Genomic DNA, 16162 nt, shown 5'->3' with positions numbered 1-16162 from the left:
AATGTCTAATTCCACATTCAGATTTCCGTAATTACCCCAAGAATATCTTTCATTGCCTTTCCCCCCAATCCTGGTTCAGCCGTCCAGGTTCACACATCACATTTGGTTTTTAAGCCTTTGTAGTCCTTTTTTTTTTAAATTTAAGTGTTTGTTTATTTTGACAGAGTGTGCATGAGGGAGAGGAGCATAGAGAGGGGTATAGACAGAAAGGGAGAGAATCTCAAGCAGGCTCCACACTCAGCACAGAGCCCAACATGGGACTCGATCTCACCACTCCAAGATCAAGACCTGAGCCAAAATTAAGAGCCAGACATTTAACCAGCTGACCCACCCAGATGCCCCCTGTAGTCCCTTTTAATATAGAACTGCTCTCCCACCTTTTTTCTCTTTTAATGATACTGATTTTTTTAAAGAATCCAAGCTAGTTATCTTGTAGAATATACAAAACTCTGTATTTGTCTGTTTCTTTATGGTGCCATTTACTCGTTTCTATGTTCCATGTATTTACTGTAATCTGGGAGTGAATCTAGAGATTTAATTACATTTACATTACAAGTTCTTGGCAAAAATATTTTATAGTTGAAGGAAGGTGTGCTATCTATTTTAAATTTTCTATAAAGATCAGTTACGTGTGACTCAAAATGAGAAATAAATTTAAACGTGTATGCATGATATGTAATTGAAATAAAGTAGAGAAAGCCTGAGTTTTCCTAGTGGAGGCCTAGATTTGAATGCAGGTTCTATATTCTCTTAATAGCTTGACCACATTAAGTACCCTAGTAGTTTACTTCTCTACAAAAGACCAGAGGAGACAGAATCGCTCTGGAACTTTCTTGAAATGTGCATGCTTGTCCCTCCATTCCACTCCTTAGCGTTTATTTATTATTAAAAATTTTGTTTACGGTTTGTTTATTTTTGCGAGACAGAGAGAGACAGAGTGGGAGCAGGGTAGGGGCAGAGAGAGAGGGAGACACAGAATCTGAATCAGGTTCCAGGCTCTGAACTGTCAGCACAGAGCCCAAAGCAGGGCTTGAACCCGTGAACCACGAGATCATCTGAGCTGAAGTCTAATGCTTAACTGACTGAGCCACCCAGGCACCCCCACTCCTTAACATTTTTTAAAAGGATTATTTTCGACTGTCCCTCATCCTTGCTACCCTTCTCACTCTGACCCAGGGCTAATTCTCTGTGTCAGGTGTCCTCACCTGAGAAATTTGAAAAACCTCTACCTTGAAGGGTTGTTGTGAGAATTGGAGATTAATAACAGTACATGTAAAGTACATAATGCAGTCAGCTGCATTATTATATGCTCAATACATCACCACTGTTCTTATTGCTGCAGCCTTTGCAAAAACTGAGCTGGGGAGAGTAGGAGAGGGGGAGAGAGAGAGCACTTGAAAAGAGGGCTGAAGAAAGAAGAGAGGACTATTCCAGTTTCTAAATGGTCACTTCAAAAAACTTTCTAAGAGTGTTTTGTGCTTATGCTGTGACCTCCGTAAACATCACCCGGGACATTGCTATGACATGTTTTTGCCATAATAATTAATGTTTTTGCAGTCTTTTACAGTTTACAAAGCATATCCGCATTCATTATCATGTTTGATGCACACCCTCTTTCATAGAGATCAGATGTGTTTCATGCTTAGCCCAAGGACACAGAGTAATCAGTGGGGGAGCTCAAATTAGGAGTTCTGATTGCAGAACAGACTTCTTTTGCTGAAAATGTGCAGCTTGGCACAGACACCAAATGTCTCCTTTCTAAATTCCTGACCAAGGGACTCTTTCCTTATGGTGTAGGTTACTGAAATGCTTAGTTAAAGCTCTTTGAGTCTATTTCAGACTTGCAGCTCCTCAAGCTGCGTTGGGTGACATTTCCTGTACTGTCATGTGTTGTCAGTCAGCCAGAAGGCTTCCGTTATTTCTTGCTCTTGCTCTAACAGAGAGAAGTACTGGTTAATGAACCTGAAGTAACACCGTCACATGCATATTAAATGCATTCAAATCTCTTAGCTGTACTTATTTCCTTGCTCAAATGATAAGCATTGGATAGACGAAAGATACCCAAAGATTGGACCTTGTTCTTTGAAGGAGTTAGATTTGGTATTTCTCAGTGTTGACATTGAATTTTGGTTCTTGTGGGGTTTTTGTTATTGTTGGTTGGTTTTTGTTGTTGTTGTTGTTGTTTTGTTTTGTTTTGCCTGGTCATGTTTAGGTCTTTTTTGGATGAGAAATGTATTGCTATTTTAAACAAAAACAGACTCTCTACAGTTAACTAGTTAAACAAACTAGTAGTGTGGCATAAAACATTTTAGAGGTGATGGGTTATTTTTTATCATTTAGTTGTCTTCTTTAGTTCCTTTTGTGATTTCTTCTTTGTACCATGAGATACTTAGAACTGTATTTCTTAATTTTCAAATATTTGTGCCTTTCTAGTTATCTTTTTGGTAATGGGATCTGTGTTTCTACCAACACTGATGTTTTAGCATAATTCTGCAGTGTCCAAGGAGCAGATTCTGTGTGATTTTGGTTATATGAAAGTTCTTGAGTCATGTTTTGCTGTCCAGGTTATGTCAGTTATATAAATTCTCTAGGTGTGCTTGAAGAAAGAAATGTCTGTATTTGTTGGTAGGAAAGGAATGTCCCTTGTACATAAATTACATCAAGTTTGTTAGTCTTGTCCAAACTATCTGTATTTTTACAGATTTACTTATTTTGCTTAGTCTATTATTTAGACTATTATTTAAATCTCTCACTAACAGTATGTATGGATTCATTTCTTCAGCTTTTGCTGTATATATTTTGAAGCAAAGTTATTAGGTGACTACTAATTTAGAATTGATCTATTTTCTGGTGATGAATGTAACCTGCTTCTCATAAGGAAGCGTTCCATCTGACCTCTACTGGTGTTTTCAAACAAAGCATAAAGTCTACTTTGATATTAATGCAACTGTATCATCTTTCTTCTGGTTAATATTTGCACCCTCTTTATCATTCTTTTCCTTTTTCTATCCAATTACTCTCAATCATTTTTAATATTTTACATGTGTCTCTTTAATATTCTGCCATATTTCTCTTGTATATTTTTGCTGATGGTCAACTGACCGAACCACCCAGGTGCCCCAGTGCAACCACTTTCAAAGATTCTCTTTGGCAATTTCTTCAGAACCGGTTTTCAAATAATACTACCAAGGCAGCCTCATTACACATGAGGTCTGCTTTGTGTCCGACCAAAACCTGTGTTGTCCCACTTGATCCCCTTTCCCATGAGGATGGGCTTTGAATAGATTTAGGCCATTTCAAAAAACCTAGGTTGTAACCGCTAAGGATATTTAGAATCCATCTTTAGAATAACTATTTAGCCTTCCTATGTTTCCAAAGTTATACCAGTTCTTTGCATCCACTGCCTTCTTTAAATCTGTCAACAACCCTGAAAGGTAGGAATTAGTAACCCTGTTTTATGGCTGAGAGCACAGGCTGAGAAGTTAATTACCAGATCAGACAACAAGTGAGTGGGAAAGCGTGAATTCAAACCCAGCTCTGGCTCACTCTAAAGCACAGGCTCTTTCTTTAGGCAGAAATTAGGGAGGGTCCAGAAATACTTTAAACAATTTCAGCTTTACTGTTGTCTCCCCAGGAGACTGCTTTAAAAGGAACAGTATACATCTGGCACTGTAAATTTGAGGTTTTAAAAGTCACAGTGAACATGCATAGAAGCCCATTTGCAAAACAACCAATAGGATTCTGTCCAAATGCTGTGAAATCTTTCATTCAGGGTTTAAAAACAGGAAAAAGTAATAAACAGTAGATCTGAATATAACTCAAGAAATACAGCATTTTCACTGATTTTCATACTCAGCAAAGTATTTATTTATTTAGGGTTTAAAAACAGTAAAAAGTAATATACAGTAGATCTGAATATAACTCAAGTAATACAGCATCTTCACTGATTTTCATACTCAGCAAAGTATTTATTTATTTATTTATTTATTTATTTATTTATAAAGGTTTTAGTTTTAAACAATCTCCACACACTACGTGAGGCTCAAGCTCGTTCCCCCAAGATCAAGAGTTTCACACTCCACTGACTGAGCCAGCCAGGCACCCCTCTGCTAACTCAATGACACATTGAAAAGTTAGCCCAGCTTGTGTGACCCTGGTAAGATTCTCTCTGCGTGGGCACGGGCTTTTCCACCAAGGTACAGAAGAGCAAGCCCGCTTAAAAAGGGGTTCATTTCTGTGCATTTTTTCCCCACAATTCTTTTTTTTTTTTAAGTATATTTACTTATTTTGGGAGAGAGAACATGGGAGGAACAGAAAGAGAAGGAAAGAGAGAGAATCCCAAGCAGGCTCTGCATTGTCAGCACAGAGCCCAATGCAGGGCTCAAACTCATGAACTGTGAGATCATGACTTGAACCAAAACCAAAAGTCATATACTTAACCAACTGAGCCACCCAGGTGCCCTTCTTTCCACAATTATTAATGTGTATTTGTTACCCCCCACACACATGCACGCGCATGCACACACACACACACACACACACACAATATCTAGAAATCTCACATTCTAGACATCATTTGGCTAGCAGCAGGCCTGTCTTCAGATGGTCACTAATGCCCATGTGAAAGTAGAAAGAAGGGGAAGGGGACAGTCACTTAATTGACATGCTTTTACATTTCCTCTTCATGAGACTGTGAGGGAGGGTCTCTGGTGTAGGAGATTTGGGGTGGAGAGGCTTGCAGTTGTTCTGGGAAGGTGGTGAAGATTTCAAATTTTCTTTTTTTTTTATTTTAAGAGAAATAAAACACAAGTGGGGCAGAGGGAAAGAGAGAGAATCCTAAGTAGGCTCCATGCTAACACAGGGCTTGATCCCACAACCCTGGAGTCATGACCTGAGCAAAATCAAGAGTTGTACACTCAACCTACTGAGCCACCCAGACACCACATATTTTCTTTTCTGAAATAATAGTTTACCCTGTGGACAGCAGCAGGTGGTAGTGCAGTCCCTTTTCTGCTTAGCGGGATTAGTCCCACACACCCATTCACTGTGGGATTGTCTCTCTGTCCTTAGGAGCCATGTTGGAGGTCTAAGGTGGGGGTTGCTAGGGTGATCAAGCCTTAATTTGTCATTGCTCACCTCAGGTGGTCCTCTGTCCTTTTTACCTCTCAATCATGGACATGGTAGGAGATGTTGATGATGATCCTTTGTGGTCTTAAGGTTCCTTTTAAAAAAACCCGACCGAAACCAACCAAAAACAAAAACTTTCTCCTTCCCAAATCTATTCCTGAGTGGAGAATAAGGCTGCTGTGTACCTGACGGGCACTGATGTCTCTGCTCTCATCTGAATGTGGGTTTGGTGATGGGAGGCAGGGAGGAGCTAAACAGTGGTATCTTCCATGCGGCTGCCTTCCGCTACACTTGTTTCAGACAACCCAGCTTCTAGCCAGACGATCCTAGACTGCCCCTGCACAGCAGGCAAAATAAACCTGTTTTGAAAAAAATCACTTCTTTGATTTGTCCGAGCCTTGGACTCTGCTTAGTTAGGGGCAGATGAGGCATGTCATCTTGGGCCTTCCTGGTGGGGTGAGGAGTAAACCACCCATGGCTTCCCAGCTGCACTGCCTGTGGAGCAAAGGCTTCAGAGCAAAAGACTTTTAAAAATATAATAATAAAAAAAAGAACAAAAGGGAGAAGACCTCTTTGAAAATCCTTACTGTTTCCTACTATCTCCTACAGTGATTGCTTTTTCATTAGTGTTGGCCTGACAATGTGGAGATTTTCTTTTTCACTTTGATATCTGCCTAACCCTTGAGGTTAAACTTGTGCTGAGCCATCCATCAAGGTTAGCTAAAACAAAGTTGTAACTGGGAATCACCACAGAGTCCTTAGCTGTTGTACATTTTCATGGTGATCCTTTGAAAATTAAGACAATAATACATTGTTTTATTATTTAAGATCCCTTTGGTTACTGACAACCAAAATCCAAATTGAATTTGTTTAGGAAAAAAGGATGGAATTTATGAGGAAGATATGAGGATATTTTAAGGAACCAAAGGTGGGGTTAAAAATCAATCTATGGGAAGGACAGGGAGACAGCCAGAAATTTAACACAAACCTAAATAAAACTGGACCCAGGAGGCAGACTGCTATTAGAATTCTTTCTGCCTTCATCTGTGGTCTTCCTGGTTGTTCAGGTCATTTTCATTATAGATACAGAATTTTACATAATTTGGTTAAAACACCAAAGAGGGACTGACTTTATTTATTAATTCCAGAGAGAATAATCTTAGGGAAGAGCCTTAGTCAGGGACCCCAACATGGTTCAATCAATCGTGTCAGTGGGCTGGTTCTCCTGACCTTAAACAGGGACCCCAACCTAGTTCAGTCAATTGTGTCAGTGCACTGGGGCCATCTAAACACATGGCAGCCCAATCCCTTTGAACCACATAAGGAATGTGGAATGGAGCTGTTCCAAGAAGGGAGTTTCTTGGAAGAAGGTGTTCTAGTCAAACAAAATTATACATATATATTATATGTTATATATATAATATTATATATTTTATTATATTATATATATTTAATTATACTTACAATATAGTTACATAGACCTGAGAAATGGTTCTTATATGGTTTTGGCCATCTTGGCAACCAGAGTCTTGATAAAAGTCAGAAATCAATATGGTATGTATATATGACAAGAACTATAGAATTCATTCATTCATTCATTCTGACTTGGGACTCCAAAGAAGACAAAATATTTTAAGAGTGACTGGATCCACACACTAAAGAAAACTAAATACATAGTTTACACCCATATTTACACATATCATTGTGGAAGGGGACTCTAATGAGTTCTTATATTCACCTCTAGACCCTCCTTCCAAAAGAAGCAGGGACAATCTTGTAGCTAAGGGAATTTTCTATGCTTGTTTGGACTGGATTCTCTTCTGCATGCTCTCCATTGTTTTTGTCTTATCTGGTTTGGTCTAGGCTAAGATGTCCACTTTTTATCTTGAGGATCTTATCTCTGAGTGTTGCCTCTGCTAATCTACTGGAACAGCTGTGTTCACCGTGGCCCCCTGACCTAGCAAGTTCTGTTGGCACTCTCTTGGGTGGCTCCCTCTCCAGGTGCTGATGGTGGGTGGAATGTTCGAAGGCCCCCAGGCAGGATGAACCTTCTCCTGACTGGTGTCTGAAGAGCACATAGAGAGATTGTTCCTTTACTGAACTCCATGGTGTTATCTTATGTAAGATCATGAAATGGTCCGTCTCTCTACCATCCATCTCGACTGACCCCCTGCCACAATATATTGCCAGCACCCTAGATATTACTGTTCATTAATTCATGCCTAACATGCACTGGCTTATACTAAGCGTTATTGAATGTCTAAAAATAGGCATAGAGCCTTGGAAGTGAGAAGTGAAAATTGCAAAATGGTTGGGTGGGAAAAAATGATGGGACACATAGCAAGCCTTTTGATATTTTTCCCTGTGGTTATCTTTTATAGGTTAAATAAGATTCATATTCTTGGTGAACCAAGGGCAGTTAGTCACTTTAGATGTTTTATTTCTTCTTAGCCTGTTCCAAAATCTGTGTTATTTATTTAAGAGGCCTTTGCCTTGATTGGGGCCATTCATAGAAGTCGCTTTGCTTTACATGTTTGCAGTCATGTTTGCATGTTTGCATTTCTGAAGTTCTGCATTTCAAATCTGGAAACCAGTTTTAGCAAATGTACTTCCATGTACATATGGTATGAAATTCTACCAAAACAAACCCCCAAAATGATCTTTAGAAGTGAAAGTCATTTTCTATTTATAGAAAGAATTTGAGGGGAGGGAGGGAAGTTTGGTTTTATTTCAAAAACAGTATAATTGAGGGGTGCCTGCCTGGCTCAGTCAGTAGTGCTTGCAATTCTTGATCTTGGGGTTGTGAGTTTGAACCCCACGATGGGTGCAGAGATTATTTAAAAATAAAAAAATCTTAAAACATGGCATAGTTGAGTATATAATTTTGCAAAATTGTACATTAGCAAAATTATGGAAACAACTCAAGTGTTCATTGACTGATGAATGGATAAGGGAGGTATGGTATATATGATAAATACATATCATATATATAATGGAGTATCACTCAGCCATAAAAAGAATGAAATATTGCCAATTGCAATGAGCTAGAGAATAATATGCTAAGTGAAACAAGTCAGAGAAAGACAAATACTATATGATTTCATTCATAATGTGGAAAATAAGAAACAAAACTAATGAGCAAAGTGGGGAAAAGAGAGAGAAACAAACCAAGACATAGACTCTTAACTATAGAGAACCACCTGATGGTTACTAGAGGGGAGGAGGGTGGGGGTAATGGGGGAAACAGGTGATGGGGATTGAGGAGGGCACTTGCTGTGATGAGCATAGGGTGAGGCATGGTAGTGCCAAATCACTGTACTGTATACCTGAAACTGGAATTTGAGTAAAAACTTTTTTTAAAAATTGTAGGCTAGTGTTTTCTAACTGTATGTTTTTCTAACTGAACACTCTGAAAGGGTCAAAGGAAGGTTGCAATATTCCTATCCATGATGATTATAGGACCTTTCTGCTTTTTTTAAACTCCTGCTTTCCTGGGACAGCATCCTCCCCAGCTTAAGGACTAGTATATTGCTTACTCTCATTCTCAATTTTCTAGGAAACCTGGCTAAGGCAACTTCTCACATGCTGCAAAGATGATTTCACATACAATTTTATTACTATGGTTTTATTTAATCTTTCTAACAGATCTGTAAGGTAAATATCATAGACCCACTTGCTATAAATATCAGGGCTGGAATATGTATCCACAGTTTTTTATTTTAAGTCAAGGACCTTTCTTACTTCATTTATACTTCTCATATTAGGGTCCAAAGATCCTTGAAAGTCTGTAGTTGTATTTTCAAGGGGTCTCTAGTTCTCTGTGAGAATTTAACTTTGTGTTTCTATTTTGATGATAATAACGTCAACATATTTTGGTTCCTCTGGATGAGCAGCTGAACAGAGAGTTGCCACATGCTTTTAGGGTCTACATCTTTGTCTTTGTTTAAGATTTTGTTGGTGCCAGGGAGCACCACTTTAATTGTTGAAGACAAAAGATTTGGAAAAAGAAAAAAAGATCACACAGGTAGTTAAAATGTGAAGGTTGTGTTGTCACTAAGTGAAGGCCAAATGACTTCATCGCAGGTGGTATTAAGGAAGGTTCTACATAACTTAGAGACAAGAAGTAGAAGCATTGAGTGATTATATAGCATGTGGTCAGCACACTGGACTCACAAGAACCTGCACATTGGCCACATTTCAGGTTGTGAGGTGGAGTGGCCATCTGCACGCATCCCATTAAAGTAAAATTGTTTGAATTTTACAAGTTCTGTATTTGTTGATCTCCAACTTTGTTTTAATTTTATTGTTGTATGCCATCTGTATGCAAAAATCCTTTATGTCTAGTTTTTCACTATGTGAAATTATCTTGTGATTTATTTATTTGTCTGTTGTCTGTATTTTTACATTAATATATAAACTAATGGAATGTAAAGACCTTGCTTGTCTAATTCGCTCTTTTTTATGACAGTTGGAGCTTTGGGAATGGAAAGAATCTAGGGAGATCTTGTAGACCAAGTGCACAAGAGGGTCTGGGGTATAAGTCTAAGAAAGTTAAATATTTAAGAGGTGAAATAATAGAGGGTGAGTTGGCAATGGAGACTAAAGGAACTTCTAGGCAGAATGAAGGAGTATCATGGAAGGCAGTGGAACACAGTGTTTCCAAAAGGAGGTCCTAGTGGTATAAGCTTCTGCCTAGGAGATCAATATAGTAAATGTCCATTAACAGTAGTGACTTGGGAGGCATCAGTAACCTTGGGAGAAGTACGTTTCATTGGAGTGATGAGGTGGCAGCCAGATTGAAGGAGAAAGAGAGATGGAGCATGAGAGATGGAGAAGTTGAGGTAGTAAAGGTGAACAACTCACCTCCTTTATGAAATTTGGCAGCAGGAAATCCAAGAATGTGGCTAAAGTTGGACAAAGGGTGTAGGGAGGAATTTTCTTTAAATGGGAGATAGTTGAGCTGATGGACTAAGGCTGGAAGAGAAGCTGAAGTTGAAGGAGATATCACCAAGTCTGTGAGAGGCAGGGGAGATGGAATCAGAAGACAGGACATGGTGGGGTTACATCAAGTAGGGTACCACTTCCTTTATGATAGGAGGGAAGGCAGGATATTTACTCAGTACCTGCTGCTGGCAAACAACAAGGAACACAGTTCCCATCCTCAAGAAGCTACGGTCCAGGTGGTGGGGCAAGACATTGCAACAGAATAGAATAACTCTGTCTGTGACTAGCCTACAGGCAGTGAGTGCTGTAGCATTTCAGAGGAGATCAAGGAAGTTTTCATGAGAAGTGGCATTTGATTTGGAACTTGAAAGCAGAGTAGGATTTTCCTAGCTGGAGATATAAGTGGTAAGAGAAAATAAAGGAGAAGAAGCCATTTTATATAGAGGGACGGGCAAACAGACTGAACAAAGGATTGAAGTGCTGTACTTCAATGGGTTTATTCTTCAGCAAAGAAACAGGTACTCCTTTTTTAATTTTAATTTTAATTTTAATTTATTTCAATCTGTACTCTGATAGAACACAGCAATTTAGAGGTAGAAAGAGACCTTAGAGATTATCCTGTCCAGTGTCCTTATTTTTCTAGGAATGATTATTGAGGTCCAGAAAGATAGAAGTGACTGTTGAAAGTCACAAAACTTGGAGGTGTTCATTGGGCTCTGACTCACAAATGTAGCACACACAACAAATTATTATACATGTTATAAGCATAGCATACATTCAGTAAAACTGGACCTGTTTTTTATTGAATTACATCAGAGCTGCAAAGGAGTAAAGATCAAAAGATGTTTAAGGTTTGTTTGTTTGTTTGTTTGTTTTAAAGTGTAGTTATGTAGCATGATTATAACAGTTCTAACAAAGTTTTGCTATGGAGACATTTCATTGCAACTCGCATTAATAAAGAGAAGGATAAATTGTTATTAAGAGATTAACTGATGATTTTCTGCAGTTCACCAGACTTGTATTATACTTGGCTCCTATGCCTTGGCCACTTTAAGCCCCTATTGGCCAAGAGTGAATTAGAGGAAAAGTTTATGTCAACTGAAAATATATATTTATAACCAAAGAGGAGAAGGAAATACTAGTTTCCTATAGCAGCTGTAACAAGTTACCACACACTTAGTGGCTAAAAACAGCACAAGTATATTATCTTAACAGTTCTCAAGGTCAGACGCCCAACTCAGGTCTTACTTGGCTAAAACCAAGCTGTTGGGAGAGCTCCATTCCTTTCTGGAGACTCTAGAAGACTATGTGTTTCCTGCCTTTTCCCGCTTCTAAAGGCCACTCACATCCTTTGGCTTGTGGCCTCCTTCCACCACATTCAAAGCCAACACACTATACCTCTCTGACCTTTTTCTGTAGTCACTAGAGAACTTGATCTCCCTCTGACCACAGCCAGAAAAGAGGTGCTCTCCATTTAAGGACTTATGTGATTAGATTGGGCTCACCTGGTTAATTTAGCATGACTGCCTTATCTAAAAATCCTTAAACTTAATCACATCTGTGAAATCGCTTTGCCATATAAAGTAGCAAATTCACAGCTTCCAGCATTAGGATGGACATTTGAGGGGGAGGGGTGGTGTTATTTTGCCTACCATGAAGAAGAAGGAGGATGTAAAGAAATACTGTGGATTATTAGAGAGATGACTTACAGGTAATTAGAGAAGGAAATGAGCTTCAAGAGCTAGTATAAATCCACTAAATCAGAGCAAATATCATTTTCTTATTTAGCAGAGTTACTGGACAGATGCAGAGAATGCCAGGGACAAATTTTTCAGCCTGGTTTTTCTCTTAAGATGCTCTTGTGGAACGATGAAGGAATGTGTGTGTGATGTCAATGCAGTAAGCTCTCTTCACAACTCATTAAACAACTGATGAAAAGTGCAAATAGATATAAGCCTGGGTGAAGGCCTACTAATGTGTCACATGGCCTTTTCTCCTTAGTCCTTCTTAGTCATAGCATATATCAGTGACTTGGATGAGGACTTAAGGCTCAAGTTTGTCAAATCTGCAGGTGACACAATAGGATTAAAAAGTTAGAGAAAAAAATTTTGAGAGCGAGCGAGCACATGTGCTCTTGAGTTGCAGAGGGAGAGAAGAGAATCTTAAGCGGGCTCCACACCCAGCATAGTACCCCACATGGGGCTCTATCTCACAACCATGAGTTCATGATATAAGTTGATCTCTAAAGCCAGACGCTTACCCCACTGAGCCACTCAGGAGTCCCCCCCAGCCCCCACTTTATTTTCCAGTTAATGATTCTAAGCATCTGCTATGTATTGGGTACTGTGCTAAGGGTTTTACATATCTATCTTCACCCTCAAAATTCATGTCTGTTTTATAGATTAATTTAGGGTTTGGGGATGTGGAATAACATGTCCAAGATTACAAAATCATCTATCAATACAAATTCAGGTCTGACTCCAAAGCCAGTACTCAGATAACAAAATCACAGGAGTGTTTTCAAAATGTTGAGGCATTCTATTAGTAAAAACACCGTGTCCAGGTCATTATAGAACACGTGTTGGGTGTATCTTCCAGTGTGGGCTCTTCTCAGTAAGAGGGGGTTTGACAGACTTGAATGTGCAGAGAGAAGTATGGCCAGGGTCATGAACAGTTTGGACACCAAATCACGTAAGGAGTGATGGAATAAACATGGCATATTTTCTCTTAAAAAGACTTGGGTTGGGATAAATAGCACAAAAGTATAATCACTCCCTAAAAATATTTCAAGACAGAACAGTTTTCTCTTCTGGAAGCATGTGTGGATAGGTTTTGGTTCAAGATGAATTGATGATAAGGATTTATGTCATGAAGCCAGCATTGAAGGACAGGCTCAGTGTGGAAGTAACAACCAAAGAGCTTTCACCTTTGGGGTTAAATAAAGCTTGGCAGGGATAGGTGCTCAATTCCTGTCTGTTGAATGTGTGAATTAGTGACTTTGCCAGCAACATCATATGAGAAATTCGTGAATTAGAGAAGCAAGTCAGAAGAGATGAACTGCAGAGTTATTTCCAAGTTTGGGATTTTTCTTTGGTTTGACTTAGATGTTGATTTAAGATGAGCAGGACAAACAGCCTATAGCCCTGAGTCTACTTTCTTCACCCAAATGTAAGTCAGTGCCAAGTTCTGATGGCCTGATTAACACTGAGTTCTAATGACCTGAATATCAACATCAAAAGTATTTTCTATTGGCATTACTAATATGTCTCTTTCTAAGCATGTTGACATTTTAATTGTTCTTGAATGACCTCTATAATTTTTTCCCCAGCGTTTTGGCCAGATTGGTTAGATAAATCATAAAAAAAACAATTTAAATTCACAATCCAGTCACTTTCAGTGAACTGGCTGGCAGTATAAGGGTCCTGAGGGGTTGTAGCTCTGATCGTGGCTACCTTGAGTCAAATGGAATTGGTTTACAGAGTTCATTTAGAAAGTGAGTCATAAACTGTGGAGCAGTAAAGATGACCAAGAGGATACAGACATGAGAGGAGATACCACAGAGCTGAGGCAGAGTTGGCAGTGGCCTTTATTCAATAATTGGAGAGCATAAAGAAAGGTCATTGTCTCACTTTAATGTGTTCAGAAATAATGTGGAGGGGCACTTGGGTGGCTCAGTCGGTTAAGCAGTTGACTCTTATTTCAGCTGAGGTCATGATCTCACAGGTTTGTGAGTTCGAGTCCCACATTGGGTTCTGCCCTGACAGTACAGAGCCTGCTTGGAATTCTGTCTCTCCCTCTCTCTGCTCCTCCCCTGTTCATTTTCTCTCTCAAAATAAATAAACTTTTAAAAATTATAAAAAAGAAATATTATTGAGGCCATACATGAGTTAAAACCCCATATTTAATGCAACAAGATATATGAATGTTACTAATCTGTTGTTCAAGTGGAGTAAGACAGTTGAATTTCCCCCTGACATCGCTGCATTTCTTTTATTCTATTTTGATACCCAACTAGTGGACCCAAATGGGATGGATGTCACTGAGTTGGCAAGGGTAGTACTTTTAGATCCACTTTCCCAACTCAGCAGTATTTTATACCCAGTTACTAGTAACCCCTGCCGTTATTATGTCTTACAGAGTTCATTATGAAACCATGTCACTATAGATACCTCCAAGTTAACTCATCTGCACAGTTATTTAGCCCTTTGGAAGAGCCTCATTGAAATTTAATTTCAGGGATTCCCATGTTAATTTCCCATTCTAGTCATCCTAACAACCATTTACACATTTGCTCTAGGTGCCTGAAATTTCTACTTTAAAAAAATGTTTTATTTATTTTGTGTATGAGAGGGACAGAATGAGAGAGAGAGAGAGAGAGAGAGAGAGAGAGAGAGAGAGAACTTGAGTGGGGGAGGGGCAGGGAGATAGAGAATCCTAAACAGGCTCCATGCTGTCAGTGTAGAGCCCAATGCAGGGATCAGACTCACCAACATTGAGATCATGACCTGAACCAAAATCAAGAGTCAGACACTTAACCTACTTAGCCACTCAGGCATCCTTGATATTTCTTCTTTTGAAGGTATTCCTTTAGTTTTCAGAGAAGACTATTTAGGGAAGGTAATGCTAAATCACTTGAATAGAGTTAGTTTATCAGATTACTTTTCTGTCTTTCCCTTCCTAGGATTCCCTCTGTATTACTCAGGCTTTCTTTAGGAAATGGATGACATAGTCAAGCTGGGTAATTGAGAAGAGTTAAATGAGGAGGCTATTTACAAAGTGTATGTGGCTTAGGAACAACCCACCCAATGACAAGTGGGCTTCATTACCATACCTAGCTCTGCTGGTGCAACGGTCAGTCACTGGAACCTGGAGAGGTAGTTGTATGAAGAGAGTACCTGAAAGTTGTTATGACATTTGGTGAATAGATGAAGCAGGGAGAAAGCTGGAGAATAAATACTCAGACTTCACTTTCCTTCTTCCTCCCTCCTGTCTCCTGCTGGTCTCCCACATGGACTAAACCCAAACAAAACCCTTTGATGTCCACATAGGTCAGTCTCCTGGGGCAAGGTGAAGAGTGGATCTGGATCTGGACAAAAGCACAATCTGTAGCAAAGTTGGTGTTCCCATGTCACTGTNTTGGGTTCTGCCCTGACAGTACAGAGCCTGCTTGGAATTCTGTCTCTCCCTCTCTCTGCTCCTCCCCTGTTCATTTTCTCTCTCAAAATAAATAAACTTTTAAAAATTATAAAAAAGAAATATTATTGAGGCCATACATGAGTTAAAACCCCATATTTAATGCAACAAGATATATGAATGTTACTAATCTGTTGTTCAAGTGGAGTAAGACAGTTGAATTTCCCCCTGACATCGCTGCATTTCTTTTATTCTATTTTGATACCCAACTAGTGGACCCAAATGGGATGGATGTCACTGAGTTGGCAAGGGTAGTACTTTTAGATCCACTTTCCCAACTCAGCAGTATTTTATACCCAGTTACTAGTAACCCCTGCCGTTATTATGTCTTACAGAGTTCATTATGAAACCATGTCACTATAGATACCTCCAAGTTAACTCATCTGCACAGTTATTTAGCCCTTTGGAAGAGCCTCATTGAAATTTAATTTCAGGGATTCCCATGTTAATTTCCCATTCTAGTCATCCTAACAACCATTTACACATTTGCTCTAGGTGCCTGAAATTTCTACTTTAAAAAAATGTTTTATTTATTTTGTGTATGAGAGGGACAGAATGAGAGAGAGAGAGAGAGAGAGAGAGAGAGAGAGAGAGAGAACTTGAGTGGGGGAGGGGCAGGGAGATAGAGAATCCTAAACAGGCTCCATGCTGTCAGTGTAGAGCCCAATGCAGGGATCAGACTCACCAACATTGAGATCATGACCTGAACCAAAATCAAGAGTCAGACACTTAACCTACTTAGCCACTCAGGCATCCTTGATATTTCTTCTTTTGAAGGTATTCCTTTAGTTTTCAGAGAAGACTATTTAGGGAAGGTAATGCTAAATCACTTGAATAGAGTTAGTTTATCAGATTACTTTTCTGTCTTTCCCTTCCTAGGATTCCCTCTGTATTACTC

Source organism: Crocuta crocuta, unplaced genomic scaffold (assembly GCF_008692635.1).
Source record: "Crocuta crocuta isolate KB4526 unplaced genomic scaffold, BGI_CrCroc_1.0 scaffold41, whole genome shotgun sequence".
In the NCBI taxonomy this organism is placed as follows: domain Eukaryota; kingdom Metazoa; phylum Chordata; class Mammalia; order Carnivora; family Hyaenidae; genus Crocuta; species Crocuta crocuta.
This window is presented reverse-complemented; position numbering follows the sequence as displayed.